The sequence below is a fragment of the Rhipicephalus microplus genome, chromosome X (assembly GCF_043290135.1).
Source record: "Rhipicephalus microplus isolate Deutch F79 chromosome X, USDA_Rmic, whole genome shotgun sequence".
Classification (NCBI taxonomy): Eukaryota; Metazoa; Arthropoda; class Arachnida; order Ixodida; family Ixodidae; genus Rhipicephalus; species Rhipicephalus microplus.
The window spans coordinates 300,990,550-301,012,724 of record NC_134710.1 but is presented as its reverse complement, the minus strand read 5'-3'; the positions used below and the strand labels follow the sequence as shown (position 1 = coordinate 301,012,724).

The 22,175-nt window shown below is 49.6% G+C and overlaps 1 long non-coding RNA gene across 1 annotated transcript; it reads right to left on the bottom strand.

Annotated features, from left to right (window-relative positions):
- Window positions 1-15,657: 15,657 nt before the first annotated feature.
- LOC142776206 (uncharacterized) lies at window positions 15,658-18,632 on the bottom strand. Its single transcript, XR_012887375.1, has 2 exons — window positions 17,586-18,632; window positions 15,658-17,359 (listed from the first exon to the last, which is right to left on the bottom strand). It is a non-coding gene; the product is annotated as an uncharacterized LOC142776206 (long non-coding RNA).
- Between the last annotated feature and the right edge of the window lie 3,543 nt (window positions 18,633-22,175).

Sequence of the window (22,175 nt, the reverse complement as noted above, 5' to 3'; positions counted from 1 at the left end):
CTGGATAGCGAGAAAGGCAATCGGCGTCCTGGTGCAGGCGTCCAGACTTGTATATCACAGAAAAGGTGTATTCTTGCAGTCGCAGAGCCCAGCGACCAAGTCGACCTGTAGGATCTCTTAAGGATGAAAGCCAGCAGAGCGCGTGGTGGTCGGTGACGACGGAAAAGTGAGTGCCATATAAATATGGACGGAATTTTGAGACCGCCCAGACAAGAGCAAGGCATTCTCGCTCTGTGATCGAATAGTTACGCTCTGCAGGTGTAAGGAGGCGGCTAGCATACGCGATAACGCGGTCGTGTCCCTGTTGGCATTGGGCGAGAACGGCTCCGATACCGTGACCACTGGCATCAGTTCGGACCTCAGTTCGGGCAGATGGGTCAAAGTGGGCGAGGATAGGGGGCGTCGTCAAAAGTGTTATGAGGTGAGAGAAGGCGGCAGCTTGAGTGGACCCCCACGAAAATGGAACGCCTTTCTTCAAAAGATCGGTAAGTGGTTGGGCGATTGCCGCAAAATCTTTCACGAACCGCCTAAAGTAGGAGCAAAGTCCCACAAAGCTCCGGACATCTTTGGCGGATTGGGGTACTGGGAAATTCGTGACGGCACGAATTTTCTCAGGGTCCGGTCTCACACCAGAAGCATCGACAAGGTGGCCCAGCACGGTAATCTGTCGGCGGCCGAAGTGACACTTCGAGGAGTTCAACTGGAGGCCAGCTTTGCGGAAGACGTCGAGAATGGCCGACAGACGCTCAAGGTGGGTCTCAAACGTAGGTGCAAATACGAGGACGTCGTCTAGGTAACACAGGCATGTTGACCATTTGAACCCGTGTAGCAGAGAGTCCATCATACGTTCGAACGTGGCGGGGGCATTGCATAGGCCGAAGGGCATAACCTTGAATTGGTATAGGCCATCTGGAGTGATGAAGGCGGTCTTTTCTTGGTCTTTCTCGTCTACGGCAATCTGCCAATAACCAGAACGAAGGTCGATGGATGAAAAGTAGCGTGCGCCGTGGAGACAATCGAGGGCGTCATCAATACGTGGTAAAGGATACACGTCCTTTTTGGTGATTCGATTTAGATGCCGGTAATCGATGCAAAAACGCCATGTGTTGTCCTTCTTTTTAACCAGGACGACGGGTGACGCCCATGGGCTTGATGAGGGCTCAATAATGCCTTTAGTTAACATCTTATTCACTTCAGCTTGAATAATCTGGCGCTCCGACGCGGACACGCGATACGGTCGACGGTGAATGGGAGCAGCATCACCGGTGTTGATGCGGTGCTTTACAAGAGAAGTTTGGCCGAGTGGGCGGTCGTCAAGGTCGAAGATGTCACGGTAGGAAGCTAGAAGGCGTGCGAGAGCGGCTGATTGCGCTGGGGGAAGGTCAGGGTCGATCATGGGACGTATTGACATGTCGAGGCATGTGGCATCGAGTGGGCGACAAGGAAAATTGGGGCATGCGTCGGCTGCGAAAGTGGTGACGTGATCATCGGCTAAGGACCGCAACGTGGCAATTAGGATGCCTTCAGGGAGGACTTGCTTTGTGAAGCCGAAATTTATGACGGGTAGATGGGTCCGGTTGGAGGCTACAGTTACGATGCAGTGAGGGACGGTGACGTCACGTGCCAGTAGGACATCAGGAATCGGCGTGACGATGTAATTCCCATCCAATACGGGTGAGGTCGTGGCGAATTCGGTGAATGTGAGGGCTTTAGGCGGTAAGCGGAGGAAGTCTGTGGCAGAAAGGCCGTGTTGAGGTTCAGGGTGAATATCCGGCTGAAGAGGAAGGTCTAAGCAAAGAGTACCAGCGGAACAGTCGATCAGAGCAGAATGGGTCGACAGGAAGTCCATCCCTAAGATGAGGTCATGAGGACAGTTCTGGAGCACCGTGAATAGAACAGGGATGTAACGGTCGGCGATGCGTATGCGAGCCGTACACATGCCAATGACAGGAACAGTGCCGCCATCGGCCACACGTACAGCTTCGGTAGCAGGGGGCGTGAGTACTTTTCTTAAGCGGCGACAAAGATGAACGCTGATTATGGACACATGTGCGCCAGTATCGACTAGTGCCGACAGAGAAATACCGTCCACGTGTACATCGACAAGATTTTTGTTCGTATGAAGCGTCAATGGAGGGTTTGGTTCAGACAGGGATGATGCCGCACTACCTCCAGGGGCTGCACTGTCTAGTTTTCCGTCGGGTACGATGAAAAGTTAGGCGGCGAGTGATGGCGGCGTGGCTGGGGCGACGGGGAACGACGGCGTTGAGGGGACGGAGAACGAGCAGGAAGGCGGCTGTTAGACGTGTCGAAAGCAGGGGCGGTTCGGCTGGACGAATACCGGCGAAGATCTTCATATGGGCTATAAGGTGCGAAAAACTGGCTCCTATGTGGCGGCGTCCAGGAGGCACGGCAGTAGCGGGAGACATGTCCAACGCGGTGGCACCGGAAGCAGATCGGTTTGTCGTCAGGAGTTCGCCATTCCGCCGGGTTGCGAGATCGTGGAGCAACAAATGGGTCACGTCGAGGTGCATTAATGGGAATTGGTCTGGAGGAGGGGCAAGAGATGGGGCAAGCATCAGGGAACCCGCGGTTGGCGAATTCTTGTCGTACGACCGCCTGAATAACGGAGATCGCGGGGGTTGTCGGTATCGTATGTTCGAAAGAAGTGGGCTGAAGCGGCGCTGGACTTGCTGCTTCAAGTTCCCGTCGAACGATACGCGTTACACTCTGCTCAAAGGGCGGTGTGACGGTAGAATCGGAGCAGGTGGACGTAGCCGCCGTGTTTGGCAACCGAGAAAAAGGAGGGCGCACCCGACGGCTTTTTGCTGTTTCGAAACGGCGGCATTCTTGAATTACACGGTCGATGGTCGAGACGTTAGTGTACACGAGCAAATTGAAGGCGTCGTCCGCGATCCCCTTCAAAACGTGTCCAACCTTTTCAGCCTCAGACATCGCCTCGTCCACTTTTCGGCAAAGAGCGAGAACTTCTTGGATGTATGACACATACGATTCAGTTGGCGACTGGACACGGGTAGCCAGCTCCTGTCGTGCAGCTGCGTGGCGACCGGTCGGGTCCCCAAAGATGTCACGTAGCTTCTCCTTGAACGTGTCCCAGCTGGTGAGTTCGGACTCATTTGTCTCGTACCAGACACGCGGGGTTCCGTCCAAGTAGAAGAGAACATTAGCGAGCATCATGGTAGGGTCCCAACGGTGAGTTTGACTGACCCGTTCATAAAGGCGAAGCCATTTGTCGACGTCGAGGCCAGGTTGCGCAGAAAATGTCCCGGGATCACGTGGTGTTTGGACGGCGACAAAGGTTGTCGGAGAAGCCGCAGATGATGAAGCGGACGCGTTGTCACTGGAAGCCATGGCGGAAAGCTGGAGGATGCGGCCACTGCGGAGCTGCGTGGTGAGGACGGGGATCGTTCCACCTCCACCAAATATGTTACGTGAGTAACGAGACAAAGTATTGCGAATATATTCGAAAAATATATTTGCAAGAGCGGTTGCAGCACTGGCCAGTCTGGCTCCGAGCTCGAGCAGCCAGCGAGCCTCCTCTTCTTCGTCGGGCGCACACGCGCATTCGCACTATGGTTTGTGGCAGCCTACAGGTAGCAATATGTACTCTGAGACGCGGCGCTTTCGGGTGCCAACTCCCCTTCCTTTTTGACAACGGTAGGCCCCTGGGCCCTAGTGGTCAGGAGACGGGCCGTGCCGGCAGCACGCCTCAGGAACTGCGTTAGCCCACCTTGCCAAGGTACATCCGCTTTGTGTGTCGTGATTGAATTACTGCACCGAAGGGTAGCCCCTATGTTGGGTCTCCCGGGCTTGTACGCTAGGAGGCAGGCCGCGTCTGTTTGGCGCCTGGCGTCGAGCGGCGGCCCCCTTGCCAGGGTATGGCCTTCTGCCCGAAACAAAAGCTTCCCCCTCACACGACCCTGGGGGGTGGGGGGAAGACATGCCGGGACAGTCACATGGATGATGATGGGTTGATGAGTTATGTATGACTCTGAGACAAAGCGCCTTCGGCAGCGCGTTTCCTATCTATCTGACCACGGCAGGTGATAGGACTTCAAGTGTGTTGCCCACGGGACGGCTCTCAGCTCTCCGTTAGTAAATTACCTGGTACTCTAAATCGGTACTCTCTATTTCTAAACGAACTCTTTCCCGCTTAGCGCAAATAGCGGGATGGCATAAGGCTCTCCTTTAGTAGAGCACACCGTACTCTGAATCTTGGAACGTTTGCTTGAAACGCCCAATCCAGAGAATGGAAAGTAGGGATGAGTGATTGAAAATTCTCAGAGATTTCGCCTTTGATTTCGATGTGGTCTTTAAACAAGAATTTGATAGGTGCTTTAAATAAAAGCATTATGAGTATCCCAATCGAAGTCTTCCCATCGGACACGCGTGCGATCAAATGTGCGCATTTGCACCTGCATGAAAATTGCCAGTGGCAAAATGTAAAGCACCAGCCAACCGCCAAAGTGAGGCAAACTGAACGAGGGCATGGGCTGGCTGCGTGGGCATCCCCCAAACGACAGTTACGACGGATACCGCATGGTGATGACACCATCTGTGAAAGTTGCGAATACGTACCTGATAAAGTTGCTTCCGCAGTCTGCAATGTACATGCTGCAGACATTCCGGACTGTCGAGAAAGGTCTCCTTGATGTTTCACACGAAATCAACATCAAATTACAGCACACGAACAGCGCGAAACATGATTACAGCCACACTCAGGTTGTGAAGTTTCGCGTCAGATTTGCAGAGCGTCTGCTCGCCTGGCAGTTGAGGGTGTTGCTTAGCCGCGCGTGCAACAAATGGCGCCACGCGCTTTTCAATATGGCAGCAAGCACTGAGCTCGCTGTGTTCTGGTGTATACGTTATTGTCGAAGTAAAGTCGACTAGCGCGTTCAGTCTGTTCGAGTAGTGTTTTATTCCTCATGTATTGTGTGCGTGTTTGTCTCTATCTTAATCAAGTGTCATTAACTCGGCCGTCATTTGATATTTAATCAATTTGTCGACGCTTTGGGTGAATACACCAGTGCACTTTTATTTTTTACCTCCTAAAATAACTCCTAGAAATCACCTCAAAAACCTTGTCAGTGCAGCAAAAATGTACTCTCTCTATACTGGCTCAAAACCTCGGTGTGGTAAATAATTACTACCCTTCCTACGTTCGAAAACCCGGTTAGCACGAGAGTAAATTTTTACTTCGACTGGTAGGTGGTAAAAAAACCCAGAAAAGGTAGTGCTCCCGAGGACAAGTGGTTTACCCAGTTTTTGAGGTTATTTCAGCTTATTTTTGTTTAGTGTTTAAAATGCCGACCTACTACCTTAAAATTTTTATTATTACTGCCGTAGTGGGGGCATCACGCAAGTGTGCTTGCAGTAGTCACCCAATGTGTGTTCAGAAAAAGGCTCTGAAAGGCTGCTCTTCTAACTTTCGCTGTGAATGTGCAGAGCCTTCCACGCAGGGCTGGCATTTGTTTTTTTCTTTCGAGCAAGTATTGTTTGAACATCTGTGCTTCCTCATCGGCCTCCAGTCAGTCTGACTTACTTCTGCTGCGCTGCTGGTGGTGTTGTCTACAGACCCTTGAGGACCCTTACAGAGTTGGTTGTATCATTATAATAAACTGGTTGGCGAATTAATCGTCCTGATCGGCGAAACGCAGGAGGACACGCTGAATTCTAATGCAACTGGGTGAATCAGTTTCTCCAATACACGCGTAAAAGATGTTGATTTGCACGGTTTATCAAAGTTTTGATGACAAATGCGCACTGAACCGTAGCACAGGAAAACCTTTTATGTCGCTCAGCGTACCGTCACCACCTCACGGGGTAATCGGCAGGCCACTTCAAAATACTGACGTGCTACAGTAATGGTCTAGGCGATCAGCACTTCATAAACGATGCCGAAGGCCCACTGCCGACTGCGTTAGCACACTTACCTACAAAACAGTGCCGAACAGTTTGGCTGACTTGATAATAACACGTATGGTCTGTGACAGCAAGGCAGCATTTACCCAGCAAATGATGTGAACGGCCGTATAATGTTCGCCTTCAGCGAAAAGGCCTGCAGTACAGGAGCCTAGGCCTTCAGAGATCACACGCTTCGTGAAAACACGTTGAAGCCGCACTGGGGTCTCATGTGCGTCTGGACATTCACTCGTGAACTGTGCAAAAACATTTATTTATAGTCGACCTTGCCCTTCGCAACAAGCAAAATGAGGCACTCGGCAACAAAGACTCTTTCACCTTCAACAACACGACGTTTTGACATTGCAACCTAGAAAATTCAGAACGTCCAACAGCAATAATTTGTACTTTGTACTGAGAAACTTCATGGCGCACACACAGATCCTCCTCTACTTTATCAATGCCTAGATTTGGGTGCACGTTAAAGAACCCCAGGTGGTCAAAATTTCCGGAGCCCTCCACTACGGCGTCTCTCATAATGAAATGGTGGTTTTGGGACGTTAAACCCCACAAATCAATCAAATCAATCATCAAATCAACTTTATCAATGCCAGTCTAAACGCTCGCGCCTGAATGGGCGCCGTTGGTCCCACTTGGTTCAGGGAGTTACGGGCAGCGCTTGCTTGCGTCATGCACTCGTGTGAAGGAGCGTCCCCTGTCGTTGTCTGGAGAAGCTATAGACGCTGTTTCTGTCAGATTTCCTCCTTCGCTCTTCTTCTTTGGTAGCTCTCTCGTTGTGCGCTATGCGGCGCTTTTTGCGCTTGCGATATTCTAGAGTCGTGCTTGAGGGATAGGCAGCATTCAGGCACCATACTAAAGCTTTCCTCGCATTTCGAAGTGGTAGTGCCGCTGATAGTTGTTTATCGCTAAACATATCATGCGTCATACGTTGTCACGCTCGTGTTTCGAGAGGCCTTGCTGACGAACATCACTTTGTGCGTGTAGTTGGTTTGGTCCAAATAGCAGTGAAGCTGTATTCGCTTCAGCAGCGAAACGGTATCTGTTATATCACACGCGCTTTTTTCTTTGACTGTGCGTCATTCCATTGCTTTTGATGAGTTTAAAAATTCTCACACTTTTCCAGCTTGTCGAAAAGATGCATGTATATATATATATATATATATATATATATATATATATATATATATATATATATATATATATATATATATATATATATATATATATATATATATAGAAAGTGCAAGCTTCAGTGGGTTTGGTACGTATAAGAAAAGAAGTTGGCACAAGTACGAGAAAGCAAACGATTCTTTCATCGCTTTACGTTTCAGCCCTGGCACGGCCTTCGTCAGATACTAAGGCCGTGCCATGGCTGGAGCGTAAATCGATAAAAGAATCGCTTGCTGTCTCGTACGTGTAGCAGCTCCTTTTCTTATATTGCCACTTGCCCACTAGGTACGGCGAGCGCGAGCCAAGGCTGCCCGCTAGAATGGAAAATGTTATTGGGCAGCGCGCGCTCTAGCTAGTTGTTGTTGCTGAGTCAGCCATCTTGCTAGTTTTCTGTGCGTCTCCCTACCAGCTTAGTTCTTCTGAGTAAAAGACCTTTCCTAGCACGTGACAACTGGTTGAGGTGCTGGGTAACCCCCAGCCGATGTTCCAAAAGCCTCCAGGTAGCCCTGTACCTTTAGTGATAACACCTGTCCACCACGCAAGCTGAAGACTCCGAGGGCTACCTCCTGAGCTTGGACCTCTGCCCGAGATGACGTCAGTGACATCACCTAACGCTGTGGAAAGTGCTGCAGCCGCGCCTCCAACGCTGCGGAAGCCACGTGTGCCGAAGGTGTTCCGCGGTTCCGTCTTGGAGGATGTCGAGGACTGGCTAGCTCAGTTCTGAACGGGTCTCGGAATACAATGGTTGGACCGACGCAAGATGAGAAACGTGTATTTCAGCCTGAAGGACGGCGCTCGTACTTGGTACGGAAACTGTGAGCCTTTTTTTCCTCGTGGAGCGCCTTTCGCCGTCAGTTGCTGCAAGCTGGGCCAATCCCGATTGCCGTGAACGAGCCGAGCGAGCCATTCAGTCACGCATACAAATGCCGAACGAGAGCGTCATGATGAACGTCGAGGACATGACGAGCCTCTTCCGTCGAGCCGACCCCGACATGGCAGAAGAAAAGAAGCTCCGCCATTTAATGCGAGGTCGAGTGAACGAGCAGCTTTTCGCTGGCCTCGTTGTCTGTCCTCCAAAGACCGTGACAGAATTTCTGACCAAGGCCACAACTATAAAACAAGCGCTGCAGCAGTGCTCTACTATGTACGACCGGCAAGTGAGTGTCACTTCGACAGTAGGCCATATTGGGGGTGTAGGAAGCAGCATCAACATCGAATGAGGAAGCAGCATTGACATCGAATCTCTCTGCGACCTCATTCGGTCGGTGGTGCGCGACGAGCTACAAAAGATTCAGTGCCAGCCCTACTGCGGGGTCCATCTGCAGCATCGTCAGAAACGAAGTACGACAAGCTCTTCAAGTGCCACCTTACACTTATGTCCCACCTGTCCCGACGGAGCCACGCCGTGCAACATACGCGGAAGCTATCAGTCGATATATTCCTGCTTCACCGCGCTTCGTTAACCCTTGTTACGACCGGTGCTAGGGAACCAAGCAAGAGGAGTTGCGGGGAGAACCGGTTCTTGACCGACTGCGTCGTCGACCCCCACCTCCCCATTCAGGCTCCCCCCTCTCGCCGGGAGAATTGCGGAATCTGCTGTGCGTTCGTGACCATGTTTGGCAACATTTTAGGGCGCCCTGACCATATATGGACATCGTGTTAGGTTGTGCCACTCCATGTGTTGTGAGGTGTGTTTCCCCCTCTCTCGTGGCCGAGGTGCCGGAGCCACCGTATTGGCTGATGATGATGATGATGATGATGATGATTAAAGGCCTCCCCTTTGAATCAGGGTGACGGCATGCGCCATCTAGCCTACCTTAATAGTTCGAGTTTAAATTCTGTCCCTCAACTCGGATGTCTTTTTAATTTTGCCCAGCCGCTACTCTTGGCTGGGATGTTATTTTATCGACTTCTCTGCTTTTCCTCCACCAATACTCCAGCCGCTGCTTAGTAATACCTACTGCTGACCAGTTAATGCTTCCATCAACCGCGAAGCCCAGCGCCTCAGGAAGTGTGACCTTCCCCCCATTTCTATCCGGCTGAATCTTTTGACATTCCATGACTATGTGGTCGATTGTTTCTTTATTTATGCCACATCCAACACATGTCTCATCCTGTGACGAATATTTGCTCCTGTAAGTTAGAGTTCTCAAGCAGCCAGCCCGCGCCTCAAAGAGCAACGCACTACCTTTATTGTTGTCATAAAAGTTCTCTTTCCGGATCTCTTGTTTGCTTGCCTTGTAGATTCCCAGCGATCCCTTCTTTTCCATCCTCTCTTTCCAAATGAGCCTCTCTGTTTCCCTCACTTGCTTTTTAACTGGCTGACGATGCGGACAGCGCGCCCAGTGTCGACAACGCGGCGCTATAAAATGCCGAAGACGTTTTGTATCTCGCTCTCTTCTCTCTTTGGATCAGTTGATCACTTCTCCACATGTAAATAAATCTCTGTCGTTCGTTCGGGCGCTTCTTCTCGCTGAACGCTGAATTGTTGGACGATGGATCTTGCGACGGGGCCAGCTACCGAAAACGAGACCGGCAGGACCCGGAGCCCCAACAACTGGATGGCAGCGGCGGGATGCCGATAACCCCGAAAGCGACCACTGGACGGAGTGAGCCCGAAGTCCAACAACGGGACGACAGGAGAAGGATGACACGAGCCCATCGACTTCCAGAGGGAATCGAACGGCACTTCTGAGAGAGGCACGACGCCGGAGACATGACTGCGAACTGGGTGAGTGCCGGCTTTCTCTGTTAAATTTTACCAGGCATTTACTCTATGTGTTAAGTAAAAGCTGGTAGAGAGGGGCTGTTTTGGTCATTGGGTTAACAGGTAACTTGCGTCAGGCAGAAATTGTGTGATAGCTTGGTTAAGCTCTTTCTGTCAGTGGCGTCAAGGTTAACAGTGGCAGGGCAGGACTCCGTATAAGAGCTTTTTGAAGCTTTATTTGTAGACTAAGTTAACGGAAAACTTGAGGCAAGGCAGGAACCTAGAGCTGTCGTTGCCGTCAAGGTTAATTAGTTGCAGGACAGGAATCTTTGTGGAACAGAGACAGCGGTACTGGAGGCAGCCATGAATCTGAAATCCCTGCGAAAGTCCATGTTGTTGCTACTTGCAAGGGAGTTGAATCTGGAGGTGTCGGACTCTCAAAGAAAGCCAGAGCTGATAGAGGCGATTCTCGCATTGGGGGCGGAGGATGACGAGCTGTCAGAATGTGTCGAGGAGATTCAGGAGAGACAAGCGGCCGAGGCCGAAGGAAAGGCGGCGGAGGCCGAAAGGCAAGCGGCAGAGGCCGAAAGAAAGGCGGCGGAGGCCGAAAGGAAAGCGGAAGAAGCCGAGGCAGACAAGATGCGAAAGCACGAGCTTGAAATGAAGCGCCTCGAGCTAGAGATTAGCCATAATAGTAGAGCAGGAGGCAGCGAGGCATCCGGTACCGCAGAGCGGGTCAGGTTCAAAATGACGGACCTAATAAGATCGTACAAGCTAGGGGAGGACATTGGGCTGTTCCTCGTCAACTTTGAGAGAACTTGTGAAAGGCAAGGTTTCAGCCAGGATACATGGTCTCAACGCTTGTTGTCCCTACTTCCGGGGGAGGCCTCAGAAGTAATCGCGCGCCTCACGAAAGAGGAGGCTGACGAGTACAGTGAGGTAAAGTCGAGCCTTCTCAAGAAATACAGGTTGTCAGCGGAAGGTTTCAGACAAAAATTTCGCAACGCCGTAAAAGAGAACAATGATTCATACCCGGAGTTTGCTTACAAGTTAATGGCCAACATGGGGGAGTGGCTCAAAGAGGCAAAGGCGTATGGGAATCATGACAAGGTGCTCGAGTGTATCGGTCTGGAACAATTCTATCAAAGGTTACCAGAAAAGGTGAGGTTCTGGGTGCAGGATAGACCGGACGTGAACACCGTAACGAAAGCCGCAGAGCTCGCTGAAGAATTCGTTACGCGCCGCGCCCTCGGGGCTAACAGCGAGCCTAAAAGGGAAAAATTCCTACTACCGAATAAGGCGCCGTTTAGAAAACAACCGACAAGTCTCGCACAAAAAGGTGAGGAAAACAAGACATCTAACCATGGGGCGTCGGCAGAGGCAAGCAAAAGGAAATTTGAGGCGAAAAAACCGGCGGCTTGTTTCAATTGCCACGAAACAGGGAACTTCGCGAAACATTGCCCGAAAGAAAAGGTGGCCTTTTTATCTATAAATGAAGCCGAGGAGAACATGAAGTTGTTAGAGCTCTATATGTACGACCTTACCGTGAACGGCAAGCAGTGTCGGGTTCTTAGAGACTCCGCAGCCACTATGGACGTAGTTCATCCGTCCTTTGTTCAGTCCGGACAGTATTCAGGAGACTGTGCCTGGATTAGACAAGCCGTAGAAGCAAATAGTCAGTGCCTTCCCGTAGCTAAAGTTGTCCTTAAAGGCGCATTTGGTACGTTGGAAACGGAAGCCGCGGTATCGCCATATCTACCCCCTCAGTATCCTTACTTGTTTTCAAATAAGTCAAATCAAATGCTGAAGGAGAAAGGTCTAACGTTGGGAGAAGGCATAGTGCAGGCACTGACTAGATCGAGGGCACGTGCGCTGGCTGCGAGAGCAACATTCACTGAGGCAAACAAGCCTCAAAGCGACAACGGGCCTGGTTGCGAGTTGGACACCACGGTAACAAATCGACTTGTGCGAGAACAGGCTGCAGAAGCCGTAGTCGCGGAGGCAACCATTCCTAAAGGCGACGATGAACCTCCTCCCGAATTGGAAGGGGTCAATTACGCCTCGTTGACCGAGCAAATAGAAAATGCCGTTGCTCCCAAGCCGATTCCTGGTAGTACAGAGGATAGCACAGAGGGTGACACATTCCAGGTACTAGGAAATACAAAAGAGTTGTGTGTCATGCCAACTTCGGATAATTTCAGTCCGCTGCTGCAGGTGAGCCCCGCTTCATTAATAACCGAACAAAAGGGGGACCCGACGCTTAAGCAATTCCAGGACAGTTCGAAAGAGGGAATCGCCAAACGAAATGTGAGATTCCAAGAGAGGAGCGGCATACTCTATCGAAAATATCTAGATAGGCGAGGAGTAGAGTTTGACCAGGTAGTCGTACCTCAGGCGTATCGTCAGAATTTGCTTAGTTTGGTGCATGGAGGATCATGGTCAGGCTACTTAGGCGTAAAGAAGACGAAAAATCGTCTTTTACAGGAATACTACTGGCCTGGATGCTTTAAAGATGTAGAGAGGTTTGTAAAATTTTGCGATGTGTGTCAGCGAGTGGGTAAGCCGGGAGATAAGGCGAAATTTCCAATGAAGCTGGTACCCGTAATCACGGAGCCCTTTCGTCGGTTGGTAATTGACACAGTAGGTCCTTTGCCCAAGACAACTTCAGGGTACCGTCACATCCTGACCTTAATCTGCCCAGCTACTAAATTTCCAGAGGCGGTCCCGCTAAAAGAGCTAAGTTCCGTGGAAGTAGTGAACGCACTTCTGTCCGTGTTTGCCCGGGTAGGCTTTCCTGCCGAGATACAATCAAACCAGGGCACCATTTTCACGAGTGCCTTAACGACAACCTTTCTAGAGCGGTGTGGCGTGAAATTATTGCATAGTTCAGTCTACCATCCGCAGTCGAACTCGATAGAAAAGCTTCACTCCATGATGAAGCGAGTGTTAAGAGCCTTATGTTTTGAACGAAAAACTGACTGGGAAATGTGCTTACCTGCAACGATGTTTGCACTAAGAACTGCACCACATCAGACAACAGGGTTCATGCCAGCGGAACTTGTTTACGGCCGCAGACTGCGGTCTCCTCTTCGTGTGCTGAGAGAGTCGTGGGAAGGTCAGGGTGATGATCCTGTAGTAGTGGAATATGTCCTCACCTTATTGGATCGTCTAACAAAAGCCCAAGAACTGACCGAGAGTGCGATGACCAAAGCACAGCAGAAGGCTAAGCTTTACTATGATCGGACAGCTAAAGCGCGACATTTTGCTGTAGGAAACAGGGTCATGTTGTTGAGGCCCTCCCAAAAGAATAAGCTTGAAGTGCAATGGGTCGGCCCGGCCGAGATTACTCGAAAATTGTCTGACACCAACTATGTGGTAAAATTACCAGGAAGTCGTAAGGTACACCAAGTGTATCATAGCAACTTACTCAGACCCTATAAAGAGAGGGAAGCCATCGTGAACACGACTTTAAATGTTCCGGAAGAGATTCCGGCAGAAATTCCTGAATTAGCTCCCGAATCGGACGAAGTCCCGATCGAGAAAAGAGTTGAGGATTTAGTATCAAAGTCACAGCTGACAATGAAGCAGAAGCAGGAATTGCGTGGTCTTTTGACCGAGTTTCAGGACAGATTTGTAAGCGAGCCAGGCCGGACATCCGTCCTCACTCATGACATAGAGCTTACCTCGTCGGAACCGGTAAGATCTAAGACGTATCGGGTGTCACCTCGCCGGCTTGAGCTAATAAAAGCAGAGATTAACAGGATGCTGGAATTGGGCGTGATTGAGCCGTGTGAAAGTGATTACACTTCCCCGTTAATTCTTGTGGAGGTACCCGGCAAAGATCCGCGTCCTTGCGTAGACTATCGTAAGTTAAACCTCATCACCAAGGATCAGACATACCCGATTCCCCACATTGAGGAACGCGTCGAGAGGGTAAGCAGCGCGCAATTTATCTCAACGCTAGACCTAGTGAGAGGTTACTGGCAGGTGCCGCTCACCGAGAGGGCGAGCCGGTATGCTGCATTTATTTCATCATTGGGGACATTTCACCCTAAAGTGTTGAGTTTCGGCCTAAAGAACGCGCCTTACTGTTTTTCAAACTTAATGGATAAGGTTTTGCGGGGTCAAGAGGACTTCGCATTGCCTTACTTGGATGACGTCGCCGTGTTTTCCTCGTCCTGGCCAGAACACTTGGCGCATTTGAGAGCAGTGCTGACACGCCTACGCGAAGCAGGTTTAACGGTAAAGGCGCCCAAGTGTCAGCTAGCACAAGCAGAGGTACTCTATCTCGGGCATGTTATCGGTCGAGGGCATCACCGTCCCTCTGAAATGAAAGTGGCAGCTATCCGAGACTTTCCCCAGCCACGAACGAAAACCGATATTCGGGCTTTTCTTGGAATAGCTGGTTACTATCGTAAGTACATCCCTAGATATTCCGACATTGCCAGCACTCTTACTGACGCGTTGCGCAAGACCGAGCCCCAAATTGTCGACTGGAATGAGGAGAAAGAAAAGGCTTTCCGCGTTTTGAAAGCGGCCTTGTCGAGCCAACCTTTGCTTAGTTCACCGGACTACTCGAGGCCTTTCATAGTCCAATGCGACGCTAGTGATAGAGGCATGGGGGCAGTTCTTAGTCAAAGGGATGAGGGGGATGAAGAGCATCCCGTCCTCTATATTAGCCGGAAACTCACCCTTCGCGAGCAGGTTTACAGCGCTAGCGAAAAGGAATGTGCGTGCTTGGTTTGGGCAGTCCAGAAACTGGCTTGTTATATTGCCGGAAGCAAGTTCATTGTGGAAGTGGACCATTGTCCTCTCACCTGGCTACAGACCATGTCCTCTAAGAACGGCCGCCTGCTGCGTTGGAGCCTCGTTTTGCAACAATATACGTTTGAAATACGCTACAAAAGGGGTGTACTCCATGGCAACGCTGATGGCTTAAGTCGATGCCCCTGACGCGAGAGGATGTCTCGAGAACTCTGGCATTTTTTTTCCTGACCTAGGCAAGAGCTAGTGATTGTTTTTTTGTTACTCTTTTAGGTGTACTTGTTTGAAAACGTTGAAGACACGGCTATCCAGGGTTTCGGGTTCGGTGTGCTTCCAGTGTTGTCGTTTTGTGTCACCTTAACGCATGAGTAACATTTTGAATAAATTGTGTATTTCCTTTAATATCAGTTAAAGGGGAAAATTGCCTGGTGGAGTTTGGCGGAATTGTCCGGCGCTCACCGGCTGAGTAGTTGTGTTTTCATGTGCGTATGTGATGTCTGTTGAGCCCACAATGAAGCAGGTGTTGCCCTCTACTTCATCAAAGACGGTCGTCACCAAACCGACAGCCGGCGCTGATCTCTCCGGACAGTGGCTGCAAACCTCAGCCCATCGAGAACCTTGAACTGTTTTCGTGCCATGTGCATGCATTTGATCAGCGAATAGTTTGCATGGCTTCATGAATTCGAGACAACTACGGTGAGCGCTTTTGGCTCCGACTTCAGTTTATGGTGCGCCGTTCCGCAAGAAAGATTGACGTGTGTTTGTGCGTCGTTTTAGTGCTTCCCCGTGAACTGCGGGTGTTACGCTTACCGAAATTCGCGGTCGAGACTGTGTTCGGCTATCGAAGCCTGCGTATGTTTCTCGCACGTGCGTGTGCTGTGAGAAATTTGGCTGATTTGTGTCGGGAGGTACACGCGTGTCATTGACAGCAGCCTATTCTCAGCTGTTTGAAGACGATGCACTTTCGCACGTAAACTTTGCATGGGTATTTCAGCGTGCCTACTCTAACATTTGCATTTCGTACGCACGAACTGCCGTGAGCTGCACGATGGGGCAGCAGCACCTTTTTAGCATTTCAGTGATTACTTTTTTTTTATTTACAAGATACTGCAGGCATGGAGCCCAAGCAGGAATGGTACAGGCAGTAAGGCAATTAAGCCAAGCATCACACATCATACAATAATTCAATCATCATACACATACAACAATAATGCAACCAAGCTTATCATAACAGCAATGAATCAAGTGGGATTGCGAGAATCGCATTTGCGTGAATCGCAAAGGGAAACAACATGGCACTGAAAGTAAGCAATCAACAAAAAGGATCAGTGGATAAAAAAAAAACTTCAAAACATTTTTACATCCTCAGGAAAACATGTGCGTCAATAGAATCTGTCGACAGCAGGGCGGCAAACGGTAAATTGTTTCACTCACAGATTGTGCGCGGGAAAAACGAAAATTTGAAGAGATTAGTTTTGGAGAAATACGGAGTTAGGGCAAGGGAGTGTGAATGACGACCGCGCCGTGTTTCCAGGCGACTAATGTAGGGGCTGTGATCAAATAAGAGCTTCCGGTTAACTAATTGGTACAGTAATTTTAGCCTAAATGATTTACATCGTGATTCTAATGTTGGGATACCATGTCTTTCCATCAGGGCAGAAACGGAGTCTGTTGGACCGTACATACCATAAATAAAGCGGACGGCCCTTCTTTGAATTCTTTCGAGGCAGTCGATATTGGTTTTAGTGTGAGGATCTCAAATAACGCAGGCATATTCAAATTTCGGTCTAATTATAGAAGTATATGCTAAGTATTTCTGCAATTGGAATTTATGCGCATTATTTCGCCATACAGAGTGCTTTTTCTGTATGGCGCTCGTCCAGGTCGACGCCCTCTCTTTTCTCCTCTCTAGTACATAGCTATTTATTTACCATGGTGTATGCCCCACCGCGGTGGTCTAGTGGCTAAGTTACTCGGCTGCTGACCCGCAGGTCGCGCGATCAAATCCCGGCTTCGGCGGCTGCATTTCCTATGGAGGCGAAAATGTTGTAGGCCCAGTGGCGTAACTAGGGGGGGGCAAGGGGGTACAAGTGCCCCGGGCGCCACTAGGGAGGGGGCGCCAAGCCGAGTCCTCGGGTTGGCGCCCCCTGGAAAGGTTGTCAATGTTTTTTTCCGTAAAACCGCCTGGAAGGGGGGAGGGGCGAGGTTGTAATGTACGACTGGAAGTGGGGATGGTGGTGAAGGAAAGGGTTGCCGCAATGGCTTTTGCATCGGGAAAAGGATCCTCTATTTTCATTTTGCTGCGCTACCTCCGTGCCTTCCCATGACCCTCGGCTAAGCTTTGTTTTGTGCTCCGCAGCACTGGGTTAGATGAGTTTCAGCGAACCCCACCAGCCTCCCAAACCACTTACTGAAAGCTTCCCTGAAACCAACCACGTACGTAAACAAAATAAAATAAAAAAGTTCGAATGCACCTTTTTTGAGTAAGAACAGAAAACTCCAACGAAATAGCCGATCGTCCAACGACTAATCGTCCACGCAGCGGCGGAAGGAAGGGCGAATATAATCCGTGACCTCGGCACCAAAGGCTAAACAAAGGCGTTTATTCGCAGAGTTCTCTGGAGGAAAGACGGAGAAAGCGTGACACGACGGCGACGTTTGTTGATTCCCTGCATCGCGGGCGCCAGCAAAGCAATAGAAGGGCGGGGGTCAACGTTTCCCACATGCCATCCACCGCCATGGGCAGGTTCATCCTTTGGCCCAAAGAACACGCACCTGCGAAAAAAGCGCAGAGCGTAGTGTACCCGACAGCATGTGCCGACTGCCCCGCTTCGTACGTTGGAGAAACCAAGAACTTCCCTGAAAGAATGCGGCCGCACAAGGATGACCTCCATCAATGGAACAGCGAACGGAGCGAAACGGCAGAACACTCCGACCAGTTTAACCCCCATACCAGACCCGAGGGCGCGGTGTCTAGCTGGTTGCTTTGTTTTGTACTCACCCTGCATTCCTTGGGATGCACAAATAGCGCGAAAGCTTAGGTACGAGAAACTTGGGCCTGGGAAGCGCCCGTGCCGTCAAGATTTTTGCAGTGTGGACTGGAAGAGAACAATGACGGGTAAGGGACTTCCGGAAGTTTGAATAAAAAAAGAAAAATACTATACAAAAACGCGGGCGTAGCTCATCGAAATCAGAACTGGTGGCCCTTGGCCTCCGAAATGGCCCGCCGCGCGCCAGTAGGCAATCGCGGAAGCCTACATTAGCGCTTTTAATGGGGGGGGGGCTGTAGTAATAATTATTATTAATAATAATATTATTATTATTAATAATAATAATATTATTATTAATAGGAGCTGTAGTAATAATTATTATTAATAATAATATTATTATTATTAATAATAATAATAATAATAATATTATTATTATTATTAATAATAATAATAATAATAACAAACATTATCACGGGCATAATGAGGGGCGCGGAAATATATTTGCCCTGGGCGCCGTCCTATCTAGTTACGCCACTGTGTAGGCCTCTGTGCTCAGATTTGGGTGCACGTTAAAGAACCCCAGGAGGTCGAAATTTCCGGAGCCCTCCGCTACGGCGTATCTCATAATCATATGGTGGTTTTGGGACATTAAACCACATATATCAATGAATCAATCACTCAAACCATAGTGTATGGGCGACTTTGCGGCACACAGAGTGCGTCAAAGGCTTTAAACCCTCAAATGTATGGAACTGTAGCCGATCTCAACCGGTACCAACAAAACGCTACGCACACTACGTGGCATGCACTCCACATCTTACAGGGATGAATGCCCATGGTGAGGGGCACACCAACCCTGTACCACATAACGTGGGAGTGCACACTATACAACTTCGAACACCACAACATGCACATCGCGAGTGAGCAACAGGAGGCACTGCTGTCCAGTTCGGCCCTCGACGACCAGATCAGGCTCGTACAGAGAGCAGAGCGGATGACAAGAGCCAGCCCTGGACCAAGAGCCCTGACCATCAGCAAAGCTCCTTTGGCAGGGGCTCCTGAACCGGGGGGGGGGGGGCAGTGGAGGCCGTCGCCCCAAAAAGTTTGAGACCGGGGGGGGGGGGGGGGCGTGCCCCCCTCTACCAGCTGCTACGACCCTACCTTTTCTCGCCTTATCAAAAACATAGGTATATATGTATTAACACCCATTTTTATATCCTGCCCACAAACATAGCCCTCACTCTTGAGATATACTTCCGGAGCCCTGTCCTTCGGGGCAACCCACAGGAGATTTCTTCGCCTGTACAAAAATAAAGCTTGTCACCATCATCATCCGAGACCAGGGTGCACGTGCCACAGATTCCAGGCTCTTCTTCTTCCATGCTCTATGGTACGTCACCATAACTTGATGATTACATTTATTACATGGAACATTTATATATCTGCTTGGCAGCTAAATTAAAGAAAATTAATAAAATTGAGTATACTAGTTCAGTTCATGAAATTAATGACATCAAAGTTCTTTGTAATGCATGTACTAATTTTCGGGAAATTACGGGTTTTTAGCCGATCCGGTTACTGTTACCGTCTTCGAACCATATCTGGCAGGACGACTTGTTCGCCGATCAGACTAGAATCAAAGATTATGGCTCAAAACCAAGAACTTTATCAAGCTGCAGCGTCAGCGGAAAGTTCTGATATGGAGGATGCAGGAGATAATCAGAACACCACAGCTGGAGACAGCGAGTCGGGACCTTTCGCGAACGACCGTTCCTCTACGCCACACCAGGCCGACGTCGGACATGCAGGCCAAGACGGTCATCGTCTGAACCCGCCTAACGTGGACGACGAAGATTTCGTTGTGGTGGCAGCCGAAACACCAGAAGAAGCCAGCCAGATTATAGGCACAATCGTGACGATGGAAGACGGTCGTGGAGCGGCCTTAGGAGGTCTTCCCCCGACTATGTGGGAGAGGCTAATGGTGCGACTGTCCTTTCCAGTAGATCTAGAGATGCCGATTATGTTTTTCCCGGACTCCTCTGAACTACCCAGCGAAGAATAGGGTCCTGTAGAGGTGTCGCACAGACATTTGTTATGTTAAGTTTTATCAACATTTTTTTTCTCTAAGGATGAAATAAATAGGTTTGATTCTACTTCTGTCCTCTTTCTCCAAGACTCCCTCGATTCTCGGTGCTCCCATTAGCCGAGCGCCTTCACACGTCCCTCACTCGCGTTCCGCTTGTTAGCCACGTCAGCCGTAGCAGCCATATGGCTTAGAAATTGCGCCGATGTTTGGGTATTTCGCGTGCAAGTGTCCCTTCAACGGTTAGTGTTTTTTTACGCAGCTGGTTCGCTGCGATTTTCTATGACGAGGCAAATTTGCTTCTTGTAACGGGGTGCTGGTTCTCAACTTTCCACTCATCGATTCCATGCTTATCCATGCGATGGCTTATCCATGCGATGGACGCATGGATAAGCCAAGCCCTCCCGCGGCAATCCCTGTGACGACGGAGCGCGCCATGTTCAAGTCAGCCAATGCCTGATAGATGGCCTTCTACCAGTGATTTTTGAGTTTCATCCGTCATTTTTCGAGAGAAGAGAAAGCAATTTTCAGCTGACTTTGATAATATACAGTGAATTTGGCTCGCGTGTTCTCGGGAGCCTCTATTACCGATTGGCAGCGTTTTCCAACCATGCTCACAAAATGTTACAGGGACCCTTTGAGGTGTGTTGGTGCTTGGCGAAAGTTTCTGCGGAGTGTAGCGATCAAGCTATGCCTTGACCCAGCGGGTCATTCGCCACGCCGGATTAGTGCCAAAAGGACAGTCTCGCCACGGCTGGACGGAGGCAGCAACAGAAGCCGACCCCACGAGACGGCGCCCACTGATTGACAGCGGCGCCAACTGGGTGGAATGTCGCCAAAGAGGGTTTTGGAGCCGCCGCTCTATCTCCCGCCTGGGCCAGCCACACATCGTTAGCGCGTTAACCGGCAGACGACGACGGCGCTGGTCAAAGGGCTCTTCCCAGAGAATTCCACGAACCTGGCACCTCTCAAAAGGCCGCGCTAGGATCTCTTCGTGGGAACGCAGTCCGAGGCCGACACCAAAGGAGTCGAGGCGCCCGTGCGTCTTCCGCTCTCCCCCTCCCTGTTCTACGGCAGCGCTGCGACTAGTGGCAAGAGTGTGTGTCTATGTGCAAGCCTGTGTTGTGCCTCTATGAACAGACATAATGGGCGGTACTTCATTGAGAGGAACTGCCACATCACCATTGGTCCGCATTGTTTTATATAGTGATCCCCAACCTAGAGACCTAGGGAACGGGGGTCAACAAAAAGGGCGTGGAGTGCCTCGCCCAACGTTCTTCTCTTCTGTCATCTCGACAACTCACTGTAAAGATGTAAATAAACCCGTTAAGTTTGCTCAAAGCTCTCCCCTAGCCCTTGGCTCGACGGAGATCGGCCCCGCTACCCGCAGACTGCGGTGGCCACGACGCGCAACAGGAGGTAACCCAGAGAACGATGAGCATTGTTGATAATGTAGGTAATGTGAGAATGCATGATAGGTAATTCGAGATGTAAACACCAAGGTATTAGTAGCTACTAATCCACTGTAATTCAGTTCCATTTAATGTGAACTAGAAGAAGTTTTGGACTGATGGAGAAAAAAAAGTGATTGCCGTGTTTTTACACTTTAAGATTCATGAGTCACCTATTGCACCAGTCAGACGCAATTCGGATCAAGTTGAACAGCTAGGTTTGTCGTTTTCATTAGTTATTTTACGGTAAAAAAAGCAGTCTGGAACAATGCAGTCGTATGCTATTCCCTAACCCTGTTAGTAGCACAGGAGCTCCCACTCTCTATTTGCACCTTGACAGCATATTAATGTAGAAAACTCGTGAACACTGGGTATTGCTAAGGCCAATGTTTCAGCAAGCGGAGTTGTCTTCCTTAAGGCAGCCTTGAAATAAAGCAATGCTCCCCTTTATGCTTGTATTGATCAATGCCCCTCTCCCCTCTATACCAGTCCACTTTGCAAGTTTAATTTTTTAGAAGACTTTCAGAACATAAGGAAGACAGGAAGCAAGCGCTCATTTCTAAGTGCTTTAAAGTGAAAGGCGAATGTCACTCAGTGCGCATGCCTCTAACAACTGTTCAATGTGATGGAGCATCATCCACAGTAAGCTGGGGCGATTATCGACGCACTATGCAGGCAATTCAAAACAGTTTGTTCTCATATGCAACAAGTTTTCGTAGTACTGCTGGTTTCTTAATTAGAATTTCTTTTTCTTTTTGATTTTATGACAGTTGCAATTCGAAAAATTTGTGCCATGCTTGCCTTGACATAAAATATTGTTCCACTTCAACACGCACCTTGTGCTTTACAGTGAAACCAGAATGTGACTTTTTTGGGCTAAGAACTTAATGGTTGCTTTCTGCATGTTGGCACTGGCTGCTCACTTCTACTGCCACAGCATTTCCAGTATGAGCACTAATATGAAAAAATATTCACTGAAATTTTAGAAGTGTTTTGTTCCAAGTGACCCAAATTCCATTTCAGCCACTCCAAACATGCTCCTAGACACAGTTCCTCCTGCTCCATAT